This window comes from Harpia harpyja, chromosome Z, assembly GCF_026419915.1.
Source record: "Harpia harpyja isolate bHarHar1 chromosome Z, bHarHar1 primary haplotype, whole genome shotgun sequence".
Taxonomy (NCBI): Eukaryota; Metazoa; Chordata; class Aves; order Accipitriformes; family Accipitridae; genus Harpia; species Harpia harpyja.
This window is the reverse complement of record NC_068969.1, coordinates 4,457,256-4,476,155: the sequence shown is the minus strand read 5'-3', so window position 1 is coordinate 4,476,155 and position 18,900 is coordinate 4,457,256.

Here is an 18,900-nt window from a genome sequence, read left to right as displayed (position 1 = left end):
TTGACACGCTTCAACTCTCTCTCCTTCTTGACAAGGCTATAACCCATTGCCCATCCTCGTTGCCCAGGTGAGTGAGAATCGGGGCAAAGCGGCAAAGCTCCTTTTCTTGGAAAGCTGAGGTCGGTGTCACGTCTGTCTTTGTGACATGAAGAATTCTGCAGCTCGTGTTTCTACAGTAGCCAAAGGCCACTCCCCGTTCCCCAGCTCCGGGTCCTGTTCTCCAACGTGATTGCTGCTGCTGCACCAACTGAAGGCTTCCTTCCTGCAGAACAAGCCAAGACATCCTTTTTAAGAGAGACTGCAAACACCTGGTCAGGGACGTACTCCTCAGAGTTGAGGAGAGCCAGAGCAGTACCTGTTACTGAGGGCTTGAGTCCCGTCACGTGCCCTTTAGAGCAAAAAACCCACACGTGCTCTACGGCAAGGTAACAGGGGGCCTGGGAAATGTCAGTCATCCAAAAGGATTTCCCTCCCGTTGGAGACCAGCAAGTACCTTTCTAGTGCAGGAAGGAGAAGAGATTTGGTTGCAGAGTGACGGCTGAACAGCTCCGCGGAAGTTGGCGGAGAGCTGGAAGGCTGAATCAAAGAATAACGGTGACCAAAGCGCAAAGAGAATCCCCTGGGCTGGCTGTACAGATGTGAACAACCCTCTGCTCTTCAGGCAAACTACAGCTGGTCTTACGGTGTGTGCATTGAGCGCCTCCCTGACAGGCCTTGACGCAGCATGCGAGTCGATTCACTACAGTAGGGAGCAGCTGTCCTCTCTGAGGAAGGCAGGGGAACCCGGGAGACCCGATGGGCTTTCCTGCCAGCAAAGAGGCAATGAGGAAGGAAAGGAGGTAGAGAGGGTCCAAAAGAGAACTCGGTGGCAGCGCTTTGTCCTTCTGCTCTTGCCTGCCGTGACTGGGAAGACGTGAGGTCTAGACACGGCCGGAGCAGGCAGTGCTCTTCAGGGGGATTGCCATGTGAGCTCCCAGGCAGTCCCGAGCAACGGAGCTCAAAGGGAGCTGCCCCAAGCGCTGTGGTCGTGCACGGCCTCGCTCCGAACCGAGGTGCTTGTTCCCTGGCACCGCTCGCCTCTGTCGGCATCTAGCGAACGGAGCTCCGTAACGCCCTGGCGTCGGAAGGCCGAGCAAAATCTCAGAAAGCCTGCTGAGAAGGAAACCCTGAGGACCGGCGTTTGGCTTGGAAGGTGGCTGGCAGAAGAAGGTGGCTGAGGACACTCTAAAAGCAGCAGCTGAAGGAGGCAGCCTGGGAAGCCTCCAGTGCCTCTCAGCAGTGTCAGCCCGCTAGTATCGCAGAAGGGCTTCTGGGGGTTCCGGGTTTCTATCCTCGTCCCGAATTGCATTTCGGACCTGGGTTCTCCAGTCCTGGACTTGGCATTCCTTTTCGCCTGCTTTGGTTGGGCCTGAGACACCCTCTGGTTTTTGTCCTCATAGGTTCAGTAGTGGACTCAGTCATGCTTGGTGGGGAAATGTCCTGCTGCCTGAGCGCTCACCTGCCCAGGTGACTCCTCCTGCCTCTGGATTGAAGCTCGTACTGCAGCACCGTTGCCAAAGATTCCCAGGGACTGATGAAACAGCTCCCTTGGCTGCCCTGTAGCTAGCCCAGGTACAGTAAGTTTCTGAGGGTCAATGGCCTCTGCTCTCTACTTCCCTCGTGTTGCTTTTTTTTCCTCCATGAAACATCCTCGTAGGCCTTCAAGAAAGCAGCTAGCAAGAGAAGGTTTCAGTCTTCCCTACCCTACCTGCTCATTCCTAGACTTTTGCATAATCTTTCCCTCACAGAAGGATGGGAAGCTCAGGTGTGTTAGGAGATGACTGTGAGCACTGGTAGAGGTGAATGGTCAGCAGTGGGGAGGCTTGTGGAAGTCTCTTCTACTGAGAATCACTTGTTTATTTCAGCTAAACCAGCATTTCAATGGCAAGTCAAAGACTGGGGAAATACACCGTTGAGGTAAGAAAGCTGAATGTCTTGTTTTCAGAGGAACAAGTTAGAGGACAGAAGATGAAAATACAAATAGCCAATGTGCTGAGTAGATGAAGAAGAAAAACTGTATTTTTTCTGGAGTTCTGTTCTTTTTGTTTTCTTCTCTATGCCTTCTGAAGTTTGTCTTAGTCATGTTTTCATTTTTTTTTTCTGTCTTTAGAATTCATTGTGGAAGTTTGAAAACATATAAAAAAAATTATTTACTTATTTTAACATATTCTTTTGCAAACATGAAAAGGTAAGTTTATAGGTAACAGGCTTTATCTTTGAAAGCCATGAGGTCAGACTCAATTTGTAAATACCTTGGTGTGTCATGCTGCTTTGTGAAGACCTTAAATTGAACTGGTTTTTGTGGCGCATGATCCTTTCTCTTTCTGATTTCTAGTTTTAATAAATGCCACATTTTGCAGTATACTGCCTTACTACTTCTGCACACTCTGATTTTCTCCTAAGAATTCCTGTAGCATTGATGTTCTAATGCACTGCTTTCCTGTGATCCAGAGCTTCACAACTGTTAACCGCTAGACATAGTGCATTGCAGAGAGATACACGAGACCTAATGACCTACTACTTACAGCAGTATAGAGTTTCAGTCGAGACTAATCTTTCCAGGCCACTTTGATGGGCGTTGAACTAAGAAACAGGTACATCAAAGCCCCAAATTAGCAAAGGAATAAAAGTACTGGGCACCTGCTATCAGCCCTTCTGACTTCCCTAGAGTTTGTACAGCTGCATGTTTCAGCCTGCATGGATTTTCATGTAGGATAGCTGGAGGAGATGAAGGAGCACTAAGCTGTTTACCACAAAAAGGAACATGTTTTTACCAGTTTGCCAGGAGAGAATATATTACGCAGTAGCACATTAGTAGAAAATCCTCTTTCTAGTAAATCTGCACTTACGCATGGATCAGCATTGATGCTTACACAAAATGGCTGACTTGTTTTGCTAACCATCAGTGCTCTCCTGGAATCTAATCACTCAGATTACTGAGGTCCTTGGAATATTTTAAGAATAAAGACTGCTGTATCAAATCCCTTTATTGAACTGATATGACCTGCCAAAGGAATACCTGACTGCCTTTTACAAGATTTTTACGTCTTTGCAAAATTATGACGGTGGCACGTTTTGATGTCTTAAAATTTAGTAGTTTTTTTTCATAATACTGTTTCGCCCATCATATTTGAGGATGCTGCAAACACGAAAGTTTAGTATCTTTGTTCAGTCTGCCCCTTCACCCCCTTTGCCTTTTGACATACCCTTTCTCCCCTCACAAGCCTACGGTTTCCCCCGCGGCGTTTCAAGTCAGACGTTTGGGCTATCACATCTAGTTGAGGTACTGAAAATACGAGAACGTTCCACTGGCAACACCAGGTCTGTCAGCAGCGGCGACAAGCCGGCCGTGCCGTGCCGTGCCGTGCCAGACGAGGATGGAAAGCCTGTCACTCCGCCGGAGCTGTCACGGCTCTGCCTGAGGGTGGCACCCGCGCCACAGGCTTGGGGGGCCGCCGGACGGCGCCGGCCCGAGCCGGCGGGCTGCTGCACGGCGCCGGGCAAGATGGCGGCCGGGAGAAGGGAAGGGAGCGGCCCCGCGACGTGAGGCGCCGCGCCGTTAGCTCTGTCGTTGGCGGGCGTTTTCCCTTCCCGGCGGGGCTGCCGCTGTCGAGCTTTTAGCTTCTGCCGAGCTCTGCGTGGGCTTCTCCGAAGCAGGGAGTTCTCATCACCCGGCGGCTCTGCGGCAGGCACTTCGGGGTAGGCAGTTCTGCGCTGCTGCGGTCTGCTTACACCCTTGTGTAGGTGAAACAACGCGCCTGCCTTTCAGCAACCCGTGTAGTTACTGGGCGTGCATGCGCACGGGGTAATGGGGTAACCCGTTTAGATTGACAGCTGTGGCTTTCTGAACCGGAGTTAGTAGGTATCAGCTGCCTGACCCTGAAAGCATCAGAGCCCGCCATCCGCCCCGCTGTTTATTTGCGCCAGCCGTTCCCCTGACAGCCTGCGGGGTGTGCTTTCAGACCTTGCGCGGGTGTGAAAGATGGTGGCAAAACAAGGAGGAAAAAGGAGAGACCGGTTGCTTCCAGAAGCAAAAACCAGCTCTCTGTTACGCAATAGCTGGCTGTTTTCTTCGCCTCCCGCACCTAATGCAGCTCTTCCATGTGCGTGCTCTCTCCTTCTCTTCCCCAGGCAGCTTTATGCATGAAGCACCTTTGAAAAATGATTTGAGCGGCACAGCATTTTAGGAACAACTGTGGAAGCTGTTGCTGCAGGCAGGTGCTGGTTTAAATCAGCATTTCATTCCTCCAGGTATATTAACATGCATGTTGTATAATCCAAAAATAGCTTGTTCAGCTTGTGAGCGAGGACATTCTCCCTAAAGGTCCTAGGAGCCCAAGGCTACAGCTGCGCTATGTTCAGAAGGCATATCACTAGTTAGCTTTAATCCAGCTGGACCAAGTACAACAGTACTCAAATAGTAACAGAGAGTTCAGCGTGGGCTAGCTAGCCTAACAAGTGTCCAGGCTTCCCAAGAGGCTTCTAAAACTTGAAGCAGTGAAAGCTGGCCCTAGCCTGGCTGCTACAGTCATTTTACTGCACCGTAGCATAGTAATATAACTTTTTGATGTGACTGATAAGTGAGAACACCATTCAAATCATTAGGACATAAATTCTCCAGGGCTTGGTCATGATACTGAGCTACTTAAATTTTTGGCTAGTCAGCACAGTACTGAATTAGTTACTGAATGAAACAGCATGTAGTTTTATTTCCTTAGAAACAGAAAGGTAAAATGCATTAGCATAAGACCCCAGTGAAAACTTGTTTTTAGCCCATGTTTGCTACTGACTAATGGCCTGCTTGCTGTTGGTTAAGACAGAGCAGCTGTTATGTAGCTGTACCTTAATAGTGGTGATGTTGTCCTGTGTCCAAGCCCTAGGTATGTACATTACCTTTGAAAAGACAAAAGTATTATCCAGCTGCTTCTAATGATGTTACTGTATTTAAAAGAACAGATGTTTGTCAGAAGAGATGGTAGTGAGCATGTGCATGTTGTTACCCTGTGTCCAATGCAAGATAAGGTGGTAAATCTTAACCACAAAAGTGGCTTAAGGTAATTCATTTTACATTGCACCATCGGTTTCCATGATTCAGCTGAGAAGTGGTAATTCTGTGTAAGTGGCTAACTTGCTTTCACCCAAGGCAGGTGAAACACTTCAGCAGAGCAGTGCCTTAAAAAAAACCCAAACCACACACACGCTTCTTGTGACGGTGGTTAACAGTTTGCTCTCTGCAAAAACTGCCGGTGCCACAGATTGCACTAAAAAAACAGACTGCAGTTGTCTTACAGGCATTACATTTTCATGTTTTACTTAAGATATTGCTGAGCAAAAATGAAGATTCATTCTTGTTTAATTTGCTTATGCATTAATATATTTAGATTTGATCCATTTGTCCTGGAGAATGGCAGTCTCAGATTCAGATGTAACACAGTCTGATACAAATTCCTAAAAATTCCTGCCGGGAGACTGGGGCTTTATTTTTACTAGCCATCAAGTACTTTCTGAATGCAAATATGCCCAAAATCTCAGTGTAGATAATTGCTATGTAGAAGGTCCTTGTTTTAAACATCTGATTGTGGAAATGGTATCCTCAGCTAGGAGATTACTATGGCAAGGTTAATATATTAAATCTGCATTTGCTCATTATATCCAGAAACTTTTGACGTGTTGGCTAATATGACCAACAGTATTGGGGGGGGGGGGTTGGTTTTTGTTTTGAGAAAAAGTATGAAAGCATAAACTAACAACTAATATGGATGATAAGCAGTAAGCATCTAACTGTAATTGTCAAACTAAGTGCATTTTGTAGCGCATTAGAAGTTTAGGGCAATTACGTAGCGAGAAAGAAGAGCAGCTGATCCGTAGTCCTGCGCGGCAGTTACACAAAGGGCAGGTATGGCCTAGGTCGGTTTTAAAATCTGCTTGCTAGCTAGAATTCAGGCAGAGAGATGAAGATCCAGTTCCCTTTTTTTTTATTTCATTCCCCCTCCTCCCCCCCCGACACTTCGCCTGTAGTAGCCCCAAGGAACCAAACGGGCTCTGAGAGAACCGATGATTTACAACTTCTCGGTGCCCCCCCCCCCCCCCCCCAAAAAAAAAAACCCCAAAACAAAACCGACGTGCGACGGCGTCACCCGCTGGTTAGCGCTGGGATTTGGCTTCCGCAATTCCCTTCCTCCTTCCCGGCCGGTTGTGCCGGGCTCCTTCCCTTCCCCTCGGCTCCCCCCGGCTGCCTTCCCCTCGGGGGTGCGGGGCTGCCGCCGGGGTCGGAACCGCCCCGGGGCTGAGCCAGCTCCGCCGGCAGGTTGAGGGCAGCGTTACGCCGAGGTTAAGCAGGCCAGCACGACTTGCTGGTGGGTACATTGCGCCCCCGATCGATTTCTGAGCAAAGAAGCCGAAGGAGTAGTTTTTATTTGATTGTAATTTTTTCTGCCAGCCAACGATGCCTTCAAAGGAATCTCTGTTCTTTGGCATGGAAAGTTTTGTCACTTCCCAGCCATACTACGTGCCTTCTCCTCTTCCATATATTTGTGGTTTGCATTTTCTGTTAGCAGTTAGGATCCAGCGCATCTGGAGCAGCAGATAATAAACCTTTCATGCACAGCTTTCATCTCTGTAAAGGAACGAGTTGATGCTTTGAGAAGTTTCTCAATATTCGTCAGTATCTTTCCCGTTAAAGTTTAATCTTCCCCATGTTTTTAGGAGCAGTATTTACAGTGTTTGAAACGGCTCTACTGGGAATTACAACTTTTTTCAACATCAGTTTTATTAGAATACGTGTGATTAGAGTATTTCTGCTTTTCGACTCGAGTCCTCATTTCAGATGCATGTATTTTGACGTAACTTGGTTTTGCAAAACGATACTCTTTAAGAAAACTTTGACACCTCCCCGATCTTAATTTTTCTGCCTCCAGAACATATTGTATTTAACTTTCAGAATATTGAAGACAATGCAGTCTGACTTTTGTTCTCTATTTTAATTTTATGCCTTGCAATGTTAAATATAAGTGCCGTATAGCTAACTGAATGATACAGCTGCTTTCCACAATGATGCCCTATAGTATTCATCTTCTATGGAAGATAATCTGTTCCCTCATTGTATAAAACATCATGAAAATGAGAATTCTTTAGAAGGAGAAAGTGGGGCCTGTCCCTTGTAAGTGTTCTTGAGGAATATTGTCAGTTAAAAAAGCAAAGGCATTTTTTTGTGTCATTTTCCTTAAAGAGGGAAGAACAAAGATGTTACAGGCTTGAAAAGGTTCTTATGCTTAAAAAAAAAAAGGGAATACGATGTTAAGACATGCATGAATTGCTTGGTCTCCTTGTTAGAATATATGTCTAGAGCTTGGGTTTGATTAAATTTGGCTTTTTAACCCTGACAGTTATGCCATGTAGTTTTAAAAAAAAAAAAATCTAACAGTGTTTCTTATGCCTTATTTGTTTTAATTTCTGCTTATACATAAATTAAAATATTTTCCCCCTTAGAAGTACATTTTAGCTTCTTTGAGATGAAACTGGCATGTAAGATGCGGTAAGTAATTTGAATTAACTTAAAATCTGTGTATTTTCAAGGAGGATGTTATTGTGGGTTAGTAGGATACTGCTTTAAAGCAAGGTATGTGATAGTTAAGGCAGTTCAGAACACACTGAAGTAAGTCTTTCCTAAAGTTAATGTTTAATTAGGTAGCCTATTTATTTTGTTTGCAGTTTGTACTAAGAAATTATAAACCAGTCTTTTCACAGTGTAAGCTTTAAGGAGTCACAGGCTAAAACAGGCTTTACATTAGAAAGCTCAAAATCGGCAGCGAGGCAGAGACCTCAGCAAGCAGCTGAATGAAGATTGTTCTGCAAAAAGGAATTCTTATGAGGCTAAGAATTGTACTCACCGCCTAGACAGTATATAAAGGGATGGACATACCTGTTGCTGAGACATACTCCTCTGGGTAAAAGTAGACAATAGGCCATAAATACTTTTTGGAAAGGAAGCAAGTTCCTGTTGAGTTAAAGATGACTTTCTTGTTTTTTAAAGGCAGTTGGGGATTAATTTTTATGTGTGAACTTAAGTTGGGCTCTTATTCTCTGGAGGAGATATCCCTTCCTACTTCCCCTCCACCCCTGTCGTGGTTTAACCCCAGCCAGCAGCTAAGCACCACGCAGCCGCTCGCTCACTTCCCCCCCACCGAGTGGGATGGGGGAGAGACTCAGGAAAAAAAAGGTAAAACTCATGGGTTGAGATAAGAACAGTTTAATAAGACAGAAAGGAAGAAACTACTAATTGTAATAGTAACAATAATAAAATGACAATAATAATAAAAGGATTGGAATATACAAAACAAGTGATGCACAATGCAATCGCTCACCACTCGCTGATTGATGCCCAGTTAGTTCCTGAGCAGCAATCTCCACCCCCAGGCCAACTCCCTTCAGTTTATATACTGGGCATGATGTCATATGGTATGGAATACCCCTTTGGCCAGTTTGGGTCAGCTGTCCTGGCTGTGTGCCCTCTCAGCTTCTTGTGCCCCTCCAGCCTTCTTGCTGGCTGGGCATGAGAAGCTGAAAAATCCTTGACTTGGTATAAACACTACTTGGCAACAACTGAAAACATCGGTGTGTTATCAACATTTTTCTCCTACTAAATCCCAAACACAGCACTATACCAGCTACTAGAAAGAAAATTAACTCTATCCCAGCTGAAAGCAGGACAACCCCCAACCACAGGGCTCTTAACCACAACTTAAATGAGAGGGGTGACTGTACTGTTTAATTAAATGATGGTATTGACATGAAAGCAGTTGTGACTTCATTCGTGGCGGTCCTCACAAGAGCAACCACTGTGTGAAGATATTACAGCCCCTATTGCAAAGAAATCAAGGTAAAGTTACTTGTTCAAAAGAGTAGGAAAATAATTGTTAGTACACCTGTCAAAACCAATAACTTCTATATAAAATTCTCATCCAAAACAAATAATCTGAAGAAATATTAATGTGTTTAAATGTAATATTAACAATGCCATCACCCACAGCATTAAATTTTAGGTGGTGGACAAATTACTCTATTATTGTTGAAATAAGATATCACCGGCCTCTGTTCTTCAGTTCCATGTTTATAACTGGATTCTGTCTTCAGAAGTGCCCGAATTTCTTAGGTCATAGGGGAGTTGCTGCAGTGGCCTGTCTGTGCAGCCATGGCCACCTGACTGTGCAGGGAAGCAGCTGAGGCATGTGCCAGCATTCCTTTCTCTGCCTGTCCTCTGGGTGTGGTAAGGAAGCAGAAGGGTTAGATGTAACTGCCTCACTGATTTGCTGTTTGCGTAAGTCACCACCTTCCCATTTTTTTTGATTATTTTTTTTTTTTCATTGGTGGAGTACAAACCATGCTTTATGTACAAACACAACTTCCAAGGAAATAAAATTCTGTTGAATATTTTGCATTAGGCAGAACTACAGAATTCAGCTTACTGGTAACATGTTTGTACATGCAATTATTTATTTTATGGCCATAACAGGTATGTTGCAAAACCCAGATGTGCATATCTTAGAGTTTCCATGTGTAACTGACTCTCATGACCAAGGGCTTGTGACTTCTTAGCCAATTACTTTTTGTAATTGGAGAAGAATTTTCCCATTCACCACAAACCAATCAGGTTTTAGTGTTGGGAGATTTAAGTCCCACTTACTGCTCAAATTTGCATGCAAGGTCTTTCACATTAATGCTGTTTTTGAAGATGACACCTAAAGCTGTAACAATTATACATACCACCGATGGACCTGAATTGATCAGACAACCTTATTAACTTATTCTTTTTAATTATACAAGGAGGATTTTCTCAGTAGTTTGGCCCGTTACTTGGGATCATTCACTTTAATATTACTTTTTTTATGATCAAAGTGTACTGCTGAATCCCATGGCCCGTGCAAGGCTTGCTCAAGCATATTAGTTCTCAGAACATTGTTGTTCGTTTTATTAAGTTTCTGGGTTTTGTTCCAAATTCAATATTGCTCTGCGTTAAAATAGGAGCTGAAGAGGCAGTATGTTAGCATTTCCATTTCATATCTTAAGCAGCAGGTATTTTTGCATCACTTTTCCCTGGGCTAAGGCACACCCTTGATTTCCAATAAAAAGAGTCAATGCTGGGACAGGTGAGATTTTTAGACCCTCAGGTACAGTCTTGTCAGTGCTGATTTTAATACACAGGTCATACAAAAAGGGAAAACTGGTTTTTTAATTAAAAAAACAAACAAACCTTTAAGGGTGTTTTTTAATTGTAAACCCATGGCTTGTTTTCTTTTAGGAGGGAGTTTAATTTACTTTCTGCTTTCAGCTTAGTACCTTTTGAAATTGCCTCACCTTGGTCCCTCTGCTTTCCTTCTTACAATGATCACACAGTTTTAAAAGATTTTTATCAGACAATACACTAGCAGGAATTTGAACCATGTTCTGTTGCTTTGGAAACGAGAACTACTATAACAGAAGTTTGCGTGGCTTCGCATGAACCGTCTACAGGCTGAGGTTTTCTGCCCGTTCGCAGCTTAATTTCAGGGGAGTTGTACGTTCTCAGGCAAACTCATTACTTTTCCTCTTAGCCTGAGAGGGGATGGTCATTGGGAATTCTAATTCAGTGAAGCTTGCCATGCTGCTGTGGTAGTCTGTCGTAACAGGGAGCGGGGCTGATGATCTGTGGTAGGAGCAGGCAGAGTTTGTGTAGCAACAGCTCTCGCAGCCAATCCGCAGAGATGTTAGATACAGTGGAAGCATTTGTAGCACTTCCTCTGCTTTTATTTTTAATACGCTCTTTCCTCATCCCCCTCCTCCACTGCAGGCGTTAAGGTGACATCCTGAAGCTTTCGCTCCAGTTTGTGCAATAGAATTTGGTTTAACCAAGCATTTTTTGTTTAGTCGTTTAGTTGTGACCTATATCTGCCAGGAAAAGGCTCTGTATTTTGTTTTCTTCTGCCTTTCTGTAAACTATTCTGCAGTGCCAGCTGTACAGTGTAGCTAAGTAAAATGTCTGAATTTCTCTGTACAGAGTTTTAAAGAGGACTTAGGAGACCGTGAACAAATTTTATTAGCATTTACTGCAGTTTCTCAACATCCATTTTGATGCACAAGGCTACAGTAAAGGGAGTACTGGAAAGCTACCGCATACAGCACAGCGTAACTCATACCATATTGTGGACTGCTGAATCATAAGCGGTTAACGCTGGTATTACTGAGTTTCCTCTGCTGAGATGGAGGGGGTTGGACAGCTAATGCAGATGATACTGGCAAGTAGCCTTGCACTGTAAGGAAAGGGGAGAGGTTAAGAATTAATGCAAGTTAGAAAAGCTGGTGCTATGGAACTGAACTCTGGTCCCACCTTCCAGGTATTTAAGACAGCTGGAGGCACTGGATAATAGAAATACGGAAGAAGGGGATCTCTGAATCTCCTGTCTGCTACTTTGTGTTTTGGAACAGAGGAAAAGCAGTCTTTTACTTCAGTTAAATTCTTATGTGCTAGGCAAATTGGTAATGGTTCACCCCTCCTTCCATCTCCAGCCCAATTATCAGATTGGTTTGACAATGGGGTAGCAAGCAGTGTCTTTGCTTTGGTAACAAAGTCCAACCTACAATAACAGCAGTCGAGTTGCAGGGAAGATACACATGGTATCTCTTTAAAAGACAGGTTCTTAAACACAGAGGCCCTTTGTGCTGCTGAGTAACTTGACCTGCTGTTTCTGACACGTCCCTGAATTTAGCTTTATGGTATTTCATACCCCATAGTCTTGTTTGCATTTGTTTTTAAAATGCTGTCTTACCCAAAGACAAAAACCAGTACCCTGTTGTTCAGCTGTCAGGCTTGGAGGTAGTTGAGGACACTGGTCTGTGATCACACAACAGAACATGGTATGTTTGGAAATGAGCAGTCCCCTTTCCAAAGAATAAGCTCACTGAAAGATCATGTGTGGTGCCTCCGGCGCTTGTCTGAAGAAAGGTAGAGCCTTTACTTTCTGTTTGAATGCTCAGTATTACATCTGTCCATTGGTAACTCCTTTTTTTTGCTTAAGAATGTGGAGTGTCATCAGTTAAGTTAGCCCTCTGCTCTTCTGATTTTGTAAAAACAAGTGTGCAAAAGTTCGACTTATGTTTCATTTTCATGAGTAGGATATTTGTGGGGTTTTTCACCTGAACGTCCATGCACGTTGCTTTTGTAAGGCTACAGTTTTATCTGTGGTGTGGCAGTTCTCATAAGGCAAGTTAGGAAATGGGCTATATGCTGAGCACTCAGGGAATGATGCTTGTAAAGAATGCTCTGCATTTTCCCCCCGTGGAAAGGCACAGTGTAGTCCATTTTAAAAGAAGTCATCAAGTAGGGAGGTGTAACCACATGTGATACGTGTATGCTGCGTAGGGTACAAGGCCACAGAACATGGCTAGAAAGGAAGCTGTTAGAGGTGCAGGTGCTATAAACCAGTCAGCAGTCTATTAATTAAAAGTGACATTGATATGAAATAGTTCCCACTTCTGGGTGCCACGTAATAACAACTGTACATGAGCGAGTTAGGCAAATTTGCTGTGGTACATTTTCAATAACGTACAGTGAAACTAGCCTCTAAAACTAGCTTTTTGGCCTAGCATCAATACAGAATGCTGTAATATTTCACCAGCGTTTAATTATAGATTTTCTTTTTGGTAGATGTAGTAGGTTCCTGGGTCTGCTCTTCTAACTGGTGTATATTTCATTGACTTCCACATGTATTACTGAGACATGTACACGATTGAAGATGAGACATTTTGCTTTTTAGGAAGTGCAGCTGGTAGCTGGATCTTCAGAAAAGATCATTGACCAATTAGTCATTCCTTCTATCTATTTGTTCTTGGTGAGATGAGAACTTCTGTCAAGAAACTCAGAACTTTAGTGTAACAGGGGGGAGAAATATGACATTGATTCTGTTGCTTTCATTATTGAAAGCAAATAACTGTTCTGCAAATCACCAAAACAAAATTCTGAAAAGGAAGGCATCGTTTTGTAGGTAGACCGTAGTCCATGAGATGTGTGGAGTTAGTGCTCTCCCTGTCTAGTTTCTACTTTCAACTCTTGTGAGGAGATACCAGACAACTCCACAGTGCCCCAGAGAGCAATGCTATACAGTTTAGACCTGCTTGCTGTTTTGACTATTCCTGTCCTTTGCTAATGATCTACCAAGCAAGTGGAGTAAGCCAGCTGAGGTCTAGATGGCCGCTGCAGAAGAAAGTAAGTAGCACATGAACTGTGCTAATTCTTTCCAACAGAGAAGATCAGGAAGGTCAGGATATATTCCTTACATCCTGCTCTGGGCTGTCATATGAAGTCATTCTAACCTGGTAACAACAGTGTCTCAGATGTATTGGAAAACTGACATTGACGGAGGTAGTCTTACAGGCATCATGGGAATACAAATTGGTAATCCCTTAGTGGTCTAAGGCAATAGCAAAAGAGAGTGGAGACTGGTAAATTAAACCATTGTACAGCAGCTTTGATATAAGCTTTGGTAGATCAAGCTTTTAACCTATTTGTTCCTGTTAACCTCTTTCTTTCTCTTCCATACTTGATAGTTCAGCAGAATCTGGGTTTTTTTTTAAATTATTTAATTTCTGCCTCTAATCTGTATTTGAATCACTGTAATGAATTTTCACTGTTCAGTTGTTTACCTCAACTAAGGGATGTGAATTCTACCACTGCAGAGCCAGGATAAATTTTGACAAGCTGCAGCAATTGGATAAGTGGAAGTTTGTTAGCCATCTAAAAATGTCTTGACTGTGTTTCAGTGTCAGCCTTAGATATGGTATGTGTTACTGCTGTATGCCATTTTGTTGTCAGGCAAAAATTAGGAGATCATATGACCTCACCTATCTTGTGTCAAAATTTTATGTCTTTGTATAGTTCCATAAGTGTGTCTTGTAGGATGTTCATAAAACCATATTTTAATTATGCTAATTAAGAATTATTTTGCCTTCCGTGAAGATAACTTATCTTTCCTTTCAATACTGACAAACCTAAGCAGCAGGTAACTACTAATCAGACCTTAATGCAATGGGCTTGCAGACTTTTAAAGCTCTAATGAGATTTTCTGGCTTTTAGGTTTGGGTTGTTTGGGGATTTTGGTTTTTTTGGGGGGGGGGTTGCAATTGAAAGATAGAAAATTTTAGTATGCTTACTTCAGCTGAAAGCTGGAGATCGCTCTGTAATCACTATTTCAAAACCTGGTTCTTTAGAGAGAATGCCACATCTTGAATCATCAATAACTTTTCTTATTCCAAATAAAATTAATTTTTCATTTTATTCAGTGATAAGACAGTTAATGTGGTCTAATAATATAAAGAATTTCCCTATACATCTTAACCCCCCCCCAAAACCAAACCCCCAAACCATAAAAGGCCTAATTTTTATTTCTGAGCGTCTATTGAGAACACTTACGCCCCACTGCAAAGTGCTGAACACTGAGTTCTTTAGCAAATCAGACCACATGTTCACATGCTTAGATGTTCTGAAGTATATGCAAGTCTTTAAGCACTTGCTTTTGAGCACTTTAGCCTACCTGTTAAGAAAAGAAATAGAATATTGCTCAAAATAGTCTTTTCTTTATGATGCAAGCTCTGTGCATACACTTTCACATTTGTGGTTTCTGATTTCATGGTTGCAGAGATGGCTAACTAACAGTTAATTGGGTGTAGGGTGTCACTGCATTTTGCGTTCTTCTGGCAGCGCAGCTGAGACAGCTGCCGAGAAACAAATTCAGAGTCAGGTTCTGTTCACCACTCAGCCCCTTCACGCTCACAATCACTAGCTTCGCAAAACATGTCAAAAGAGAGCTAAAGGAGTGCTGAGCTAATCAGTATCTAGCAGTAGCTAAAGATTTGGTTAATGAGCCTTTTTTTTTACTATTCCAGAAACATAAGCAGACAAGACGAATGACTGTACAGTTTTAGATGTTATCTGACTGTTAAAGCATTTTATTCAAGAAATAAAGTTATCTAGTTTAGGTAGCCATGTATCAGGAGCCAAATGATTCCTGTCCTTGGGTTTGTCACATAGAAGATTTTCTGTGTTTTATGTGGGGTTCCTCTTATGCTTGCTTGTGTGGGCTATTCCCTTGGTTCAGATGCCCACATACCGCACAGTACCTGACAACCTAATATAAGTTTCTGCAGTCTTCTCCCTGCTGGATTCTCCCCTTGAAGGGATTTTTGCCACTCGTGATGCAGTACCTGTTTTACAGTGGTTTTCACAGATACGATCACTCATACTAGACATCCAATATGCAAGATCTCATTTTAGTTCCCCCGCATGTAGTAGAGAGCTATTTATACTAGCTTGGTTTTGTATGTGACACTTAGAGTAATGGGATATAAAACATTACAGCCTTTGAAATTCCTTTTCTTAGGTTGACTCTCATCTGTGCCTTTAATGCAAGTAACAAACTGCAGTCACGGTGGGGAGGAAGAGCATAGGTAGCAGAGAAGCCATTGATCTAAGTATCTTCCTCACAAGCTTCTCAGATGAAGTTATTTTCTCTATGAAATACTAGTCAAAGATGTAGATGTGCAGACTTAGTGCTTTTCTAGCCCATCTTTAGAAAAAGCTTAAATTGGAAGAAAAAATAGCTACAGCCCTTCCAAGGAAGATCTTCTAAGCATAAGTGAAGCTGAATTTGACATGCTGTAGTTTCTTGAAGACAGCTGTGGGGTTTGATTTTTTGCTAGGTTAAAAGCATATGTTTTCTGTTTTAGATTCACATAGATTTTTATCTCCTAGATGCCTTCTGCACACACTCCTCTCATCATGTGTGTGATTTGTAATACTTACTTTGCATAAGCAAACTGACTGATAAATTATGATCCATTTCTGTCAATGCAGATAATTGTGGATGCTTGGATGCTGCCATATTCTACAGTTTAACTAGATTCTAAGTATGCATGATATGCGTTTTGTACTGTCTTTTGTACTGTCAAGAAGAGGAGAGATAGCAAAGCATAAGAAACAAGATGATGTGCAGTCACTTTTTAATTCTAAATGAACAAAAATTTGTGGGGTTGACTTGGCTATTAACATTGATTTTTTAATTTTTTTTTTTGTTATCAGGTTACAGCTGTTGGAGGCAGTGGCAAAAATGTGTTGTCAAAAGGAATAGCCTCGTTTATCTTTGACAAAAGATAGTCTTGATACTGTGAAGGTAATGGTAGGTAGTGAAAACAGAGCTGAATTGTTAGGTTGCTCAACCTGTTGGTACCTACCAAATGTGTCAGTGTTTTACAAAAAAAAAAAAGCCCCTCGACAAAAGACTCCCGTAGTTTCTGTAGGCTAACAAATGTGTGTTTGTTTACATAACCTTATTTGAGCTCTGGGGGATAAAGTACTTTTTAAAAAAAAGTTTCTTCTATATTGGAGTAGTGCTTTAAACTTAAATTTAAAGATAATAGTTATTATATTGTAGAAGAGATGTAATAAAAATAACTTGTAATGAAACAATGTCTAAAGCTCCTAAACTAGTTAGAACTGTAATTTAGCAACAACAGCAACAAAACCTTATATATGATTATTTCCAACCTCCCAGACCACAGTCTGGAAAAGACGAACTGTATGACCCACTACGTACAGCACCAGCAGAACAGCAGCTCACCTTCCTGACAGCGTGGCAGCCCCGTTGCCACTTCTGTATTTGTGCTACTAGGCTCAGTCAGAAGGCGGGTGGGATTTTCTGTTTAAGTCCAGGCCCATATAGTAGGTAAAATGACTCATTCCTGAAAAGTCCAGTGTTGGTTTGGTAGGCTGTTTTAAAGGTGTACTTTATTTTCTTGTTCTAGTAGATAATTAACTGAAACTGTTAACACAGTTTTTAAGGAGTTGGTTTCTTTATCCAATTCCTGAAATGATGATCACTGTATTTGCTCATGTCCTGCTAAACCTCTCAACTGTGGTGAATCTATTATAGGGATCTTTCAGGCATGCCATTCTTGTTTGTAAACCTTTGTAACCTGGGCGAACAACTGAACTGCTGCTGTCAGGTAGCATTTTATGTATCTTGCAGTTGAATTGACAGATACTTTGGAAATTTTTTTATTTTAGATTTTGTAATTTTATTATTTTGGAGAATAATAACATTTTAATTTTATAGATACAAAAATAACTTTGTTGTGATAGTCACAGTGCAAGACCTTTGCCTTTGGTCTTGGGAGAGAAGCAAAGATAAAATGGCAAAGTATACCGTTTTTTAAAAAGTTTTCCCTTTTATTCTTGGAAAGCAATTTGACTTCTCCCCCCCCATTTTCCTGCCCTTCATAAATAACCTTCCAACATATAATTAATAGTTACTGTCCCTCGTCATTTCAAAATCTCTCTGTATCTAACACAGGCATGAGTCTGGAATTCTTTTGTTCTGACCTAAGATAAAAGTCTTAGTTCATGACAGTGGGAAATAAATCAAACAGTTGTTAGAGGGCTATTTTTAGGTTCAATAACTGCACCAGGCACTGTTATTTTAAGCTTCTGATTTTTAACAAAACAACATTCAAGGGAAGAACTGTCAAATGTGGATGTTGGACACAAAGGTGTTTCAGGTGTGAGGGTGGTTAAGTCTGTCTCCTTTGAGCGCTTCAGCTGGTCATTCGAATGTGCTTTGTGTTTATTCAGAGTTAGTTGCCATTAGTGATTTTCTTCTCTTATTGAGGATTCAGGCATGGGAATGCCACTAATAAAGCAGTGCCTTTACCTAGCATGCCAAGTCTTGCAGTACTGCAATTGTATTCGTCTCTGGCTTCTAGTGGCTGCAAACAGGGCAGATCAACACTGTAGCCTTGGCACAGGAGTAATTTTTAAGGATGCAAATAAAAATGAGGCATCTCTCTCCTGCAAGCCGTCAGTGGACTTTGGTGCTTTGCTGCCCTTCTTGGTTTCTCTTTCTTTTTCTTTCTTCTTTTTTTTTTTTTTACTTGGTTCTAATCTCTGCTGTTAAGCAAAAAAAACCCCAACACCAAAAACCTGTTTATATTAATAGCATTTCATATTGTTTAGGTCTAGAAAATAATTATTAGGATTATCTGATCCATCCTCTGCGATCTTAGGTCCCTGATTTCTAGCTTATTCTGCTGCTTTTTTTTTTTTTTATTATCAGATCAGAAAGTGAATATTTTCTTGTACAAGCAGAGAAGGCAGCCTTGGCCTCTGAAAAGATGGTGTGAAGTTTGCCATTTCATTCATTTATCGCAGGTACTGTAACTATTTCATACCAGACCTCCCCTCATTTAAGTTTGGTTTGGTATGAGCTTATTATAAAGACAGGACCCTGAGTCAATTTACTGATTGTCCTACCACCCTAGGTCAGGGTAACAAGCCATTGATAATAGCCTCAGTGACTGACAACAAAACGAGCAAATACTGAAAATGAGCAGATATTTTTGTACGAGCAGGTTGTCGGCCTTCTTACTGAAGTAGCAATCTGAAACAAGAAGGGTTATTCTAGCTGTTTGTTTCACAAATAAATGGACTAAATTTTGATCAGCTGAACCCAATGACTGCTGGCATTTAAGAGGCATTGACATTCAGAACTCATTGAAAATATTTAGAGAGGGTAATCCCTCCTACACAGGTAGATACAAATGCTGTCATAGTACGTTTCAGAGTCCAAGTTCTCTTCTGTGGTATGTGAAAGCTTTAACATGTCCTATAAAGCCTTTGGCTGAAATGTTCATTAGCCACTTATTCCAGATGCTTTCAAGGATTCTGTGGAATACCAGTTGTTCTAGAGCTGGCTCTCTGAACACAGCAAACAGCCATCATTCCCCTGAAATTGTATCTAAAGCCGTATTTCAGATGGTGAAATACAGTACTTGTTGAAATGT